The following is a 14,454-nucleotide window of genomic DNA, read 5'->3' as shown; positions in this document are numbered from 1 at the left end:
TTCCCTTGATGTGAAAATAATGTGTATGTACTCCTTAATGTGCATGTACTCCTTAAGAACAGAAAAAAGAGCAAAATTTGCCTTATGACACACATGAACTCCTACAAGAAAATTTGGTGTATGGTGTCCCCATGCCCCTATTGATATATGTATCCCCTTACATGTTCATTATCATACATGTTTTGTCCCATATGAGATGTTCTTTGCAAATGATTTCCCAATGTTAAAATTGTTCCTATATGCATGACAATTTGTAAAGTTTCCCTTGAAAATTCCCTGTTATTATCTTATATTCCCATTCCTTGTTAAGAAGTTCCCTCCCCTAACATTCCCCTCATGTTTTTCCCCTTGAAACAGCATAGAGTTCAGTACTTTTGCAGGCAGAGGTAGAAGTTCAATTTGTCCTTCAGTTTGCCCACCTTGCTCCAAAACCATGTCAGATACCGAGACTTATGAGCAAGGTGATGACCATTCATCATCTACAGAGATTGAGGAATAGAGGAGGCCTCGTAGAGGGGGTAAGGGAGGTCACCATAAGAGGGAGGAGCCTACTTCATTGGCAGAGTTACAGGCTTGTCCTTTGGCACTGAGTTGTTTCCAGTACATGTCATGCTATCAGTTTTGTGAGAGGCTCTCTCAGATTTAGCATCATAGAGAGTTGGCCCGCTTGTTTGTCTTACACCTCCATGATGGACATGTCACTCTTGCAGGGGTGAATTTCATATTGACACCCGAGGTGATCTCAGAGGCTACAGGTATACCGAATGTGGGTGAGGTGTGGTCTAAGCGCAGACTACTTGATTTTGTTCACTTTGAGCCCTATGTCCGGCCATCATTTGTGAAACTGTTGACGGGTGTTTTCCCATTCAGGTTTCTTCGCAGTGAGTATGCCCCCCTCATGAGACTCATCATGCATTACTTCACATGTGAGGGCAGATTTTCACAGGTGTATTCATATCACATTCGCCTGTTGATGCATTTCACCCGGGTGAGGATGATGAACCTCCCGATCTTCCTGTTTCAGAACATTCAGAGGATGGTACCCATGTTGCAGAGGAAGACCCCGGCCCAGCAGTACAGGAGCCTTTGTCACTATGGTTTGATTCAGCTCATAGTTTTGCATCAGTTGACACAGCAGGGCATCTCATGGGAGGAGTTCATCTCCCGTGAGTTTTTCACAGTGCCACCTCAGCCACATCAGGAGGCCATTCATGAGGAGGGGGGACCATCTCAGCAGCCTGATGCTCCCATCACCCGACATGTCAGCTCCACTCCTATGGTCACCTATCAGAAAGGCCCAAGGGCCTTATTTGCAGCAGCTAGGCGAGTACTATCTCCACAGCAGGTGGAAGGGGTCTCGCCTTCATCTTCAGAGCAGCGAGTGTTATCTCCACAGCAGGTGGAAGGGGCCTCGCTTTCTTCACCAGCAGAGGTATTGCAGAGGGGCAAAGAGCCCATGGTTCATGAGGATCCAGTGATCGATCTTGAGGTCAGTTCTCCTAGCCAAGAGGCAAAGGAGATCATTCAGCAGCTTAGGGCCGAGAATGATACTTTGCAGCGGAGACTTGAGGGTGCCCAATGGACCATCACATATCTAGAGCAGCGGAACACACAGCTGGAGGAGGAGAAGGCACTTGATGAGATTTGGAGGATTCGTAGTGATCGAGTCCTAAACCGTAGGAGGCCCGGTGATCCATTACCTGTTGACCGGGAGTCTTTGCTTATTCAGGAGAATGCCCACTTGGAGAGGCTGTTGGCTAAGGCCAACCAAGAGAAAAGGCTGCTAAGGAACATGAAAAACCACTATTGGGCTAGGATGCACGTTTGTAAAGCAAAGATGAAAGTGTTCCAAAGAAGATTGACCGAGGCTCTTAGGAGGAAGAAGAAGGCCAACCCACTCCGCATCTTGGCCGAGGCTTCTCTCACTCATCATGACACCCACTAGCCTCTTCACAGCACCAAGTACAAATTTTTTTTGGAAGTTTTGGCTCATTTTTGGCATTTTTGGGCAATTTACAGGTTTTGGCTTCTCAACGGGTCTCACCCCCAGTGAGACCCTTTGTCATCGTAGCTCTGTTTTGCGGAAACTCAGCATTGATGGATTTTTCATGCAAAGTTACATATGCCCATGCATTAACTTGAGTTTTCATGGAGTTTTGGGCCTCCAAAAGGTCAAAATACAGTCAAATTTTGACTTTCTGCCCCTTTTTTGAGCTGCAGAAGTAGTCTTGGGAGAATTGACTTTTGGCTGGGCAAATGACCTCCAAATCCAAACATTCTGGTTGGGTTGGAAATTAGACTCAGAGACCTTTCCAACGAGCTATCTTTTACCTCATTCTGACACCGGGAAGGCCCCCAAACAGGGCTCCAAATTGCGCAACCTGTTGAGCTGGATGTGCGCGACCCGTTGAGGGAACTTTGCCAGATTTGACCAGTTCAGCCCAGAATTTGCAGTTTAGCTCCAGTTTGACTTGCTGTGGTCGATGGTGGTCCTTTTGACTGTACTTGTGGCAATTTTTGGCTAATTTTACTCTTGTTTTACTCTTCTATAAGTTTCTCTCATGTAAAAGGGTAAAATTGACTATATGAACTCGTTTCCAAGTTTTTAGAGGCAAGTTGTTTTGACTGCCTATTTTGTAGTGCTTAGTTTAGAAGTTGTTCAAACAGCTCCTAGGATAGTGAGCTCGACCCATGGAGGCAGGGAAAGAGGTTATATCATATATATTATGTACTTTCATGCTCATTTTCATGGTTGGACTCTTGAGGGAGGAACTATCATTGTATTATTCACTTGTATCTCTGCAATTTTTGGCTAAGGAAGACCAGGGTTTTGCAGTCATCATTGGGATTCTTGTGGACTCATTGTGTTTATGGTGTGTCTCTTCATGTTATTTTAAGCTTTATTATGTGATTCATTTCCTTTCTATACTGCTGCATATTAAACAAATGAAGTGATAAATTTAGAATTCATGCTTGCCATGCTCTGCTTTCAAATTTGTTTAATTTATATGTTTTCTGTTGTCTAAAGAGAATTCAAAACCATTGTTTGCTCTATTTAGCCCTCTTATATTTCTTCCTGATCACCCACTTCAGCTAAAGACATCTACACAAGCTCCTACCTTGCCCCAAAGACCCCCCTGCAGAAACTGTGTCAAATCCCCGCACCCTAAATTGCAGATCCTCAAATTGCCACCAAAAACCCCAAAAACCCCCAAATCAACCTTTTAATCCGTTTACTAGCCTAATATCAATGTTACCTTTGATTGGTCATCTCATTTCATTGGAAATTTGCCGAGATTGACCGGAGAGAGCCTTCTCCTGCCCCGTAGGGCTAGCTACGAGGCTGAATGGTTTGATGTAGCTTTGAGATTTTCCTTCTCAGCCTGAGGTGAAATTTCAAACGCTAACAGAAGGAATCGAAATGTCTTGATCGTAATACTATTGTGGGTAATTAATAGTGCATTAACTAGCTTGTGTAAGAACATGTGAAGCTCGTATGACGCATAGTTGCAGAATAGTTGTTAAGTGTTTATTTGGTAGGTGTCTAGAACCCTGCATTGTAAGATTAAGTCCTATGTCGTTGAGTGACAATAATCTCAGATGACTCAGGAAACCTGGTTCCAACAGTCCCCCATAACACCTCGAGTGAGGCTTCATACACTTTGTGGGTGATGCCAAAAGGTCCAGTGTTGAGCAAGTTTGTTATCTAAAAAATGCAGTTTGGGTCTGTCATAATTTCGAATGCCAACAAATGGTTCCATTGTGAGGACCATAATCAATGTACGATGGGATTATTTTTTGACAAATATGTGGAAACCATGGAATCCCACCAAGGAGGAAATTACTCAATGGCTTAAGAACAAGGAGCATGAATTTGCAGAAAAATAAATTGGAGGTAGGAGACTCAGCACAGAGAAAAGCTTGAAGAAACATATATTTACTGAAATTCATGAGGCTTTATTTGGAGAATTCCCAAATATTTTGATAGAGTGGGTTTAGCGACTGAAGGGAAATAATTCAAATTATTGCCATAATGGACCAATATAGTGGACTCCAGAGGATGTGTGTTAGTTGCAAGTGGTAAGTAACAAGATCTCACATGTTGTCAATTTATGTTTTGAGAGTGTACAGGAAGGTTATATTATGGAATTCAGAGTGGAAACGACAATATCCTATAGTGTGTTTCAAAGGAAATTCCTTAAGGGTCCGCAAGGTAGATTCATACGGTCACTACCATTACCCATTAAAATGCTATTATGTGACCATAGATTTCTATCCTTCAAGTCAGAGAACATGATCGGTTAGACTAATCATGCACCAAGGGGAAAGTGGAGGAGACTAGGGCATAATCGAAGCTAAGGAGAGATGGAAGAATGAAAAAAAAGACTATGGTGGAGATTGAAGGTAGGTATGAGATTATGGATGTGAATGTGAAGATGTAAGATGAAGATAGAATATATGGAGGGTGGCACATTGAGGAGTGGATGGAGGTTTTCATGAAGTAATGTGGGAGGAGGTTAGTTAGTGTTGATGCCCACTGTAAGGAAGATCCCAAGAAGAGGAGCAAGAAAAGGCTACTAGAGGATAAGGAGTAGTGCAAGTGATCAAAGCTATGAAGGAACATAGTTCGGTACCCCACGCAAAAAGGTGGAGGAAGAAGAGAAGTTATGTCCATGCAACATGGATTTTTTGAACCCTAGACAGAACAATCATACCAAGCTTGGTATCGAACCGATGACCCCACCCGCATCTACAAATTAGAGGCAAGTACTCAACATGTTATAATGAATAGTGTAGAAGGTAATCATAGTAAAGAGGGTGGAGGTATTAGCAGCAGTAGAGTTAGTCAAATAGTATGTGGATTTTCGCAGAGTGCTCAAGTTTAGTCTAGTGCATGGAGAAGTGCACAATTTTCTAGTGGCACAGTAGGTGTGAATAGAAGTACTTCATCAAGGAGTACTATGCAAAGTACGATGACAGGTGTAGAATTGAGGATGCTTATGTTTCATGGTGTTCGGAATGAAGATCTAGAGAAAAAATTATTTGTTTGTGGGGTTGATTGGATAGAAAAATAGGTTCTAGATGAGGCAATAAAGATTTTGCAGTTAGAGGCTTCCCTTAGGGACAATACATTGACATGGTACATGAAGTAAAAGTGTGCGACTCTAACTGGACATGCCACGATGCTAAATGAAATTTAACCATTAATCAGATAATTTCAGAAGTCTAAATATGATTCCCAATGCATTACTAACTAGAGGGAGAGAAAGCATGGTTCAAGCGAGTTGGTATGGGATTTCGACCAAAGCTTTATGATCTGGAAGGATAGGCTGACGATTGAGATTTGTATGTGTAACATAAATAATGGTTCATTGCTAGTTTAATTCTTAATATTAGGATACAATTAACACAATAAAGAATCAATTCACAGTTGAAGACATTAGAATTTGTGTTGAAAATGGACGCTTCTCTAGTAGGGAGCAGAGAAAATTGTGGTATGGCACAGGTGCAGTCTCAGCTGGTGGCATTGACTCTTCATTTATAGGGTCTAACTAAGGGGAAAGAGAAGTGAGAGGAAGTGTGGTGTACTATGTGTAGGAAAAAATGTCACCGCATAAATGACTGCAAGTTGATGACACACTATATGGGAACCGATGTAGCTAATCCTCTTGCACAGGGTAGAGGAATGCGGTGTGAAGTTTCACGAGTATGGGGTTACACCCCATAGAATTTTTTGAACATGTAGAAGTATGAGGTGAATGCATGAACTTTATTTTGTGACTTTTGCAAATCGGTGTCGCATGATATCCAACATTTTCACACACTAGAATTGTTGCATAAATGTACATTTGATTCATTTAGGGTATAGGGACCCAAAGGAACTTAAGATGCAATGAGAGGCTTTAACTATCCATGATATAATTAGATTGGAAAATATAATCAGCCTAGACAAGGATAGGGAATGACAACTAGAGGTCTAAGAGGACTAATGAGAGGAAGAGAAGGATTTGGAAGAGGTTGGGGACTTCTTGCATGTTATAATTATGGACAATAAGGACACTTTGCACGAGCTTTTCCTAATCCATGTTGTACATGTACATACTGTAGGGCACAAGATTACACAATTGAGAATTTCCCATAATTGATTTATAATTGGTAAGAGAAGATGGTGCCAATTGTATAAATGATAGTAGTTAATCCTCATAGGACCCAATTGTTGACATATGGCAACAATAATATTCCAATTTAATTTGTCCTTGAATTAAATTGTGAATTAAAATCAAATTTAGTCTTAACAACTATTTGGAAATAATTAATTAATTAAATTTAAATTAATTAGTTGGAGAAATTCAAGTTAGAAGTCTTTCTTGTTAGAAAATTATATATTACAAAGCAATGGAACACATAGAATATTACATAAATATAAACACCGAAAACACATAAAACCAGAGAGACACAGATATACGCGGTTTACCTAGTTTGGGCTACATCCACCGTGAATAGCCAATCCTTTCTTTCTATTATCCAGCAAAATGAAGAGACACAACCTACAGCAGATCCGTTGTAATATCCTCTATTTTCTCTCTTAGTCTCACCTCTCTATTTCTCACTCAGAGAATACACATCTATTACACAGCCTCAAAAATACAATGCCCTCATACAAAGAGACAGGTTGCCTTCTAGGGAAAAAAACTCTAAACTAAACATAAGTTCTACCGTAAGATCATCCGCCTAATGTACGGCCAAAATTGACTAGAAATTACTATACTTTTACAAAGCAATTTTACATATGTTTCTAGCTTCGGGGGCGCTGCCCCCGAAACCCCTGCCAAGGGACCACTGGCCTCTGGATCCCCTAGCCAGGGGGGATCGGCCCCCCCGAACCCACGTGGAGGGCTGTAAAAACTTCCTAGGGTATACATCCGGCTTAAACAAAGACCTCTGAACAATCATGCTCCACACCCAACAATCTCCCACTTGGAGAATGATTTAGCAACCCCATCGTTGCTTCATTTGCTAGACAATGACTCCTCTTTGGACCTAGTTGTTTCTCATCTTCATCGTCATCTTTGAAGACCAATTGAAACTGAGCATATTCTCAGTTTCTCCCTGGTTACAACTTTTATTAGCATATCTGTAGGATTCTGGTTAGTGTGTATCTTTTCCATCTTCCAACACTGATCGTATTAAATGGTACTTGAGCTGTATGTGTTTAGTCCTGCAATGAAATGTTGAGTTCTTTGCAAGATGAATGGCACTTTGGCTATCACTATATAATGTGCCCATATCATGCTCCTTACCCAATTCACCCATAAACCTTTGTAATGAAATCATTTCTTTACTAGCCTCTATAGTAGCAACATACTCTGCTTTTGTTGTTGAAAATGCAACAACACTTTGGATTTTTGAAACCCAACTGACAGATGTTCCACCTACAGTGAATACATATCCTATAATGCTTCTCCTGTTATCTCTGTCACCTACCATATCTGCATAAACATATCCTTGTAGAGAAATGTTTGAACCACCAAAGCATAATGCTTGATTTGTGGTACCTTTCAAATATCTGAGAATCCATTTCACTACCATCCAATGTTCTTTTCCTGGATTTTTCATGTACCTTCTTAAAACTCCCAATATATGTGCAATATCAGGCCTTGTGCAGACCATTGCATACATTAAGCTTCCAACTGCTGATGCATATGGAACTTTAGACATATAATCCATGTCTTCTTGGGTCTTTTGGAAAATTTCCTTACTAAGTTTAAAATGGCTAGAAAAAGGTGTAGTAACTGGTTTTGCATTGTGCATATTAAATATTTTCAACACCTTTTGTATGTACTCATTCTAAGACAATGTTAATTTACGATTTTTCCTGTCTCTAATTATTCTCATACCAAGTATTTGTTTTGGAGCTCCCCAATCCTTCATTGCAAATGAATTTGCCAATTTTCTTTTGAGGACATTTATTTCCTGCATGTTAGACCCAGCAACAAGCATGTCATCTACATACAATAACAATATAATATAGCTACCATCATTTTGTTTTTTTAGATAAACACAATGATCAGAGTGACATCTAGCCTAACCTTGTTCATACATAAACTTGTCAAATTTTAGATACCACTGCCTTGGAGCCTGTTTTAAGCCATACAAGCTCTTCTTCAACCTGCACACTAGTTTCTCCTTCCCTTTCACTTCATATCCTTGTGGCTGTTCCATATATATCTCTTCCTCCAAATCCCCATGGAGAAAGGTTGTCTTTACATCTAGCTGCTCAAGATGAAAATATTCAACTACTACTAGACTTAAAATAACTCTGATTGAAGTAATTTTAACAACAGGAGAAAATATTTCGTCAAAATCAATACCTTTCTTTTGTGCAAACCCCTTCACCACATGTCTAGCTTTGTAGCTCTGTTTTCCTACATCTTCTTCCTTCAACCTGTAAACCCATTTATTCTACAATGTAGTTTTACCTGCAGGCAACTTTTCTAAGTCCCAAGTCTAGTCATGCATTAAGGAGTCCATCTCTTCTTCCATGGCTAGCTCCCACTTCTTCCTGCTTTCAACTTGAATTGCTTCTTCATAGCATTCAGGTTCACCAGAATCAGTGAACAATAAATAATATAATGAAGGAGAGTATAGTTCAGGGGGTATACTTATCTTGGTAGATCTTCTAATACCACTTTCAGGTGTTTGGGGTGCCTGTTGTTGTTGTGGTGGTTTCTATTGTTGTGGTCGTTGATTATTATTATTTTCAGGCACCTTTAATTTTTCAGTGATCTCATCAAGAACTCTGTATTCCTTGTTTTCTTTTTCCTGTTTCTTTTCTTGCAACTAATTCTTATACAAGACCTTTTCATTGAATATTACATCTCTGCTCCTAATGATTTTGTGATTTTCGTAATCATATAAGCGATAACCAAAATCATTAACACCATATCCAATAAAGGTACATTTCTTTGACTTTTCCTCAAGCTTTGTTCTATTTTCTTTATTAATATGGACAAAGGCCTCACAACCAAAAAATTTCAAAAGCAGTTGTTTACCTTTTTACCTATCCATGCTTCCTCTGGAACACCACCATCCAAGGAACTTGAAGGCCCTCTGTTTATTAGATAAACAACAATATCTACAGCATCTGCCCAAAATTGTAAAGCCAATCTTGCATGCAATCTCATGCACCTTTCACGCTCCACGATTGTTCTGTTCATCCTTTCTGACACACCATTTTCTTGTGGTGTTCTTGGAACTGTCTTCTCTCTGTGATTCCATGCTCTGGACAGTACCTATCAAACTCTTTGCTGCAATATTCACCTCCATTGTCTGATCTGAGACACTTTAATTTCTTTCCTGTCTCAATATCAACCAAAGATTTCCATTTCTTGAAAGTATCAAATACATCAAATTTATTCTTAATACAATAAATCCAAGTTTTTCTAGTTGCATCATCAATAAAAGTAACTTAATAACAAGAGCCACTGAGAGATGATACCTGAGCAGGTCCCCATATATCTATATGCACAAGCTCTAATTTTTCGCTCTTCTTTTCTTTCCCAACTGTGAGAAATCTGACTCTCTTCTATTTTCCATAAATGCAATTCTCACAAAAGTCCAAATCAATATTCTTCAAACCTGGCAACAAATTCCTTGAGTGAAGAATCTTCATCCCCTTTTCACTCATGTGTCCGAGCCTTTGATGCCATAATGTTGCATCTGCTCCTTTGGAAATTAAAGTATTAACAGAGTTAGAAATACCATTGCATAAATAAAATGTACCAACCTTTTCACCTTTTGCTATTACCAAGGCTCCTTTGGTGACCTTCCAAGCTTTATCTGTGAAATTTTTCACACAACCTTCACCACCTAACTGCCCTATTGAAATCAGATTTTTCTTCAGATCTGGAACATGCCTTGCCTCCTTTAGTAGCCATTGGTTTCCATTCTGCTGTTTTACAAGAACCTTACCCATTCCAACAATTTTACAGAGTTTATCATCACCCAAACGGACCTGTCCAAAATCTCCTTGAACATAGTCATGAAATTATTTCTTATCAGGTGTGGCATGGAATGAGACCCATGAATCTACCACCCAGGAATCAGTAATATTTTCGAAATAAACAATCAAAGCATCTTGTAACACCTCGCTTGTCATATTTGCTTCATGATTGTTTTCTTGCCGGGCATCTCCTCTTTTTCCCTTCCGAGATCTATAGTCTTTCTTTAGGTGTCCTTTCTTTCCACATTTCCAGCACACTATCCCCGATTTGGACTTGGATCTGCCTTTCCTTGATTTACTGCGATATCCTAAGCTCTTTCCTCTTTACATTTTTCTTCCCCTAGACACTGCACTCAAAGCATTACCTGATGTCTCACCAAAGCTTTTTTGTCGTATTTCCGTGCTAAGGATAGCACCGACAACATCATCAAACTTTAAAGTACTAGATCCAGAAACAGAGTTACTAATGGCCATTACTAAAGCATTCCAACTTTCTAGCAATGAGCACAAGAATACCAGAGCTCTAACTTCATCACCAAAGTTTACCCCTACAGAACATAACTGACTTGTAACAGTATTAAAATCATTTAAATGGTCTGCAACAGATCGACCTTTCGACATCTTCATATTAAATAACCGTTTCATAAGAAATACCTTGTTTAAGGCCGAGGGTTTTTCATATAGTTTCTCCAATTCCTTAATCAAACCCTCTGTCGTTGTTCCCTTCGAAATGTTGAAGGTGACTGACGCTGCGAGGCACAATTGTACTGTTCCAAGTTCCTTTCTATTGAGAAGGTTCCATTCTTCATTTGTCATACCTGTCGGCATCTTTGTTTTTTTGCCCAATGGTAGGTACAGATCTTTCTGATACAGATAATCTTCCATTTGCATCTTCCACAACGAGAAGTTTTGGCCATTAAATTTCTCAACCCTAAACTTACCATCTTCTGCCATTGCTCCCACTTGAACCAGGAACCCTTCTTTCCTATGAGTTTATCAGCCAAATAGACCTTTGGCTCTGATACCAGTTGTTAGAAAATTATATATTACAGAGCAATGGAACACATAGAATATTGCATAAATATAAACACAGAAAATGCATAAAACCAGAGAGACACAGATATACATGGTTCACCCAATTTGGGCTACGCCCACCCCGAACAGCCAGTCCTTCCTTTCTATTATCCAGAAAAATGAAGAGACACAAGCTACCGTAGATTCGTTGTAATATCCTCTATTTTCTCTCTGAGTATCACCTCTCTGTTTCTCACTCGAAGAATACACATCTATTACACAGCCTAAAAAATACAATGCCCTCATACAAAGAGAGGGGTTGCCTTCTATAGCAAAAAACCCTAAACTAAACATAAGTTCTACCATCAGATCATCCGCCTAATGAACGACCCAGATTGACTAGAAATCACTATAGTTTTACAAGCCAATTTTACATTTGTTTTTAGCTTCAGGGGCGTTGCCCTGAAAACCCCTGCCGGGGGACTGCTAGCCCCTAGACCCCCCAGCCTGGGGGGATCAACGCCCCCCCTCCCCTGAACCCCCACGGGGGGGACAAGTCCCCCCCACACCCCCCCGCATGGAGGGGTGTACAAACTTCCTGGGGTATACATCTGGTTGAAACAAAGACCTTTGAACAATCATGCTTCACACCGAACATTTATGAAGTCATGCAAGAGTTATCCCTTAAATTAAGGAGATAAGATTGAGTTATATTTGAGTTGTAATTAGTTAACTCAGTTTACTGAGTTAAGTCCAGTTAAATTAGCTCCAAACTATTTGAAGAACTAATAGTGAGTTAACCGTCAGTTGATGCATTAATGAACTCAACTAGTGCTACTCCAGTTAACTGAAGATTCCCTCATCAGAAACTCATGCATGTCTTTTCTGAGAAAGACCTAGTTGAGATTAATGTTCAAGGACAATGTAGTATCAGTTGCATGTGTTTTCTCATGGAGAAAACTCATGCATGTAGTCAAGGATTCATCCTTGAGGATTGCATAGTTTTGAAGGATTGGTTTTCCACTTGGTAATGGGAAAATCATCCATAAGGAACAACGCAAGGAAATAGGAGCCTGGAGGGCAGAGAGGAAGGCAGGGAAAATTTTAAGAACCCCCCCCCCCCCAAATTTACATGTATAATAAATGGGCGAATATCCATGGTATATAGGAAAAATGGAAGGCGATTTTATCAATAATATGATATGTATATATAATTTTTTGGCGAATCTCTCACGAGGCATGGCGAATATTTTACTCAATTATAAAATCTTGTGTCTATTGAATACACAAATGAAATCATTGCATTTCTTTAAAATATCTTTTGAAATCAAAATTACTGAAATTACATATCGATAACCTAGTGGGTGTAGGATAAAATTCACCCGTGCCATTCACAAAAAGCATGAGAAAAAACCTAATACTATATATAAAACCAAGAAATATTCAAATTCATCACTTCTAGGGACCTTGTAACCACCCTACCAATACACAAGTATGTTCCTGTTTTCAATTAGAAAAATTACCCAAATTACAATCTGTTTACTCCAGCATATGTTGGAAAGTTATAGAAGGATGACTAGTGCAATCAATCCATTCCTTTTAGCCCTGGATTTGTTTCAGTTTAAAACAGAAGTATACAAATATACTTGTCCAATGTCTATGCTTTAACCATTCACCTTAAGATGTTTTTACAATATAATTTCCTAAGTCTATTTAATATCTTCATTATCATAAAAGCCAACCTATATCCATCTTAACTCCACATCTACCACTCTTAGGGGGATGAAATTTATTTATCCCTCCGAGCACTTGGTAGACCTAGAATTAAGATGGATCTAAGATGATAGAATTTCCCCTTTAAATATTCTATGCTCACATGAATACCATGGTATTACCATGGGTCAATACCATGGGTTATCATAAACCTGGAGCTTAAAAATTACTATTAGTAATTTATAAATATTAATAAAATTAATAGTTGATTTTATTTTATTTTTTATTTTAACCAAGCTAAAATGTTTAACATACATTAAATTACAACATCCATTTTTACTCTTCATCGAATCAAATATTTTTTCACTCTATGCTAGTTTTCATATTACGATATTTGATACCTCTCGTAGATCCAGAGTAAAGATTGATCTATGTTGGTTTAATTCCCCCATTTAAATAGGCTATATTCCAGGTGAATACCATAGGTCAATACCATGTGCCATTTTGGTGAATACCATGGGTCAATACCATGTGCCATTTTTATTTTTATTAATACTAATATTAGGGTTATAATGTTTTCTTGCATGGTATTAATAAAAAACTAGTCCATGGTATTTGTCCCATAGTATTTTGCCCATAGGTTTCACCTAAATATAATGCATTTTTTGAGCGTTCGTAGATATAAGGTGACTTATGGAGTAAATATAAAAAAATGTTTTATTTTTTTATCATACATCTCGTTTATTTATATTTTTATTAATTTACCATACCTCTTTTACAAATATGGTATTTGGCCCATAGGACTCACTTAAATAAAACCTCTTTCTTGAGCCTTCATAAACAGAATGAGGGTTATGGACTAAATATAAGAAGATGTTTTATTTATTTACCATGCATCTAGTTTACTTAAATATTATTATTTATTTACCATACCTTTTGAGTAAGTATAAAAAGACTTTCTGTTTATTTACCATACCTCCACTTTACTTATATTTTTATTTGTTTACACCCTTGCATGTATAAGGTGACTTATGGAGTAAATATAAAAAATGTTTTATTTATTTACCATACCTCTCATTTATTTATATTTTTATTAATTTACCATAACTCTTTTATAAATATGGTATTTGGGCCTTTGGCCCATAGGATTCACTTAAATAAAAACTATTCTTGAAAATGGGCGAATGGATTCACTTAAATAAAACCTATTCTTGAAAATGGGCGAATGGAAGGTTGTAACTCCAAATTTCAAGGGCTAAATTTACCTTTTTTACCCTCTCCCTTAAAATAAGGTGGGCTATTTGAGATGATTTGTAAAAATGTACTATGATACAAAATATTCGCCCACTAAAAATTTAAAACCCCTTAATTTCGCCAAAGGGCGAACATTCGCCCCTAAAATTTTCTATGGAGGAAGGTTGGAGAGAAGCCAATATTGCCTGTGAGCATCTATGAGGATTGTACTAAGAGATGGCTAGCTGTGAGAGCTAAGGCTTTGTATAATTCCTATGTATTTCCACTATGTATGATAATACAATAGTGTGGAGTCTTTAGCTGAGGCTTTCCCCAAAGTATTTTCATGTGTATTGTGCCATTGATTCTTCTTCTTCTGGTTATATTGTTTAGCTCGATATTTAAGCTTCCGTAAATTGATAGTAGAAGTAGGTTATAATATTCTACTTTGATTTGTATTGCATTATTGGGTTAACCTACAACAGATTTTC

The sequence above is a fragment of the Pinus tabuliformis genome, chromosome 2_1 (assembly GCF_031772625.1).
Source record: "Pinus tabuliformis cultivar Carrire ecotype Pingquan chromosome 2_1, CPIR1, whole genome shotgun sequence".
In the NCBI taxonomy this organism is placed as follows: Eukaryota; Viridiplantae; Streptophyta; class Pinopsida; order Pinales; family Pinaceae; genus Pinus; species Pinus tabuliformis.
The sequence above is the reverse complement of the archived record's forward strand: the minus strand, read 5'-3'. Positions refer to the sequence as shown.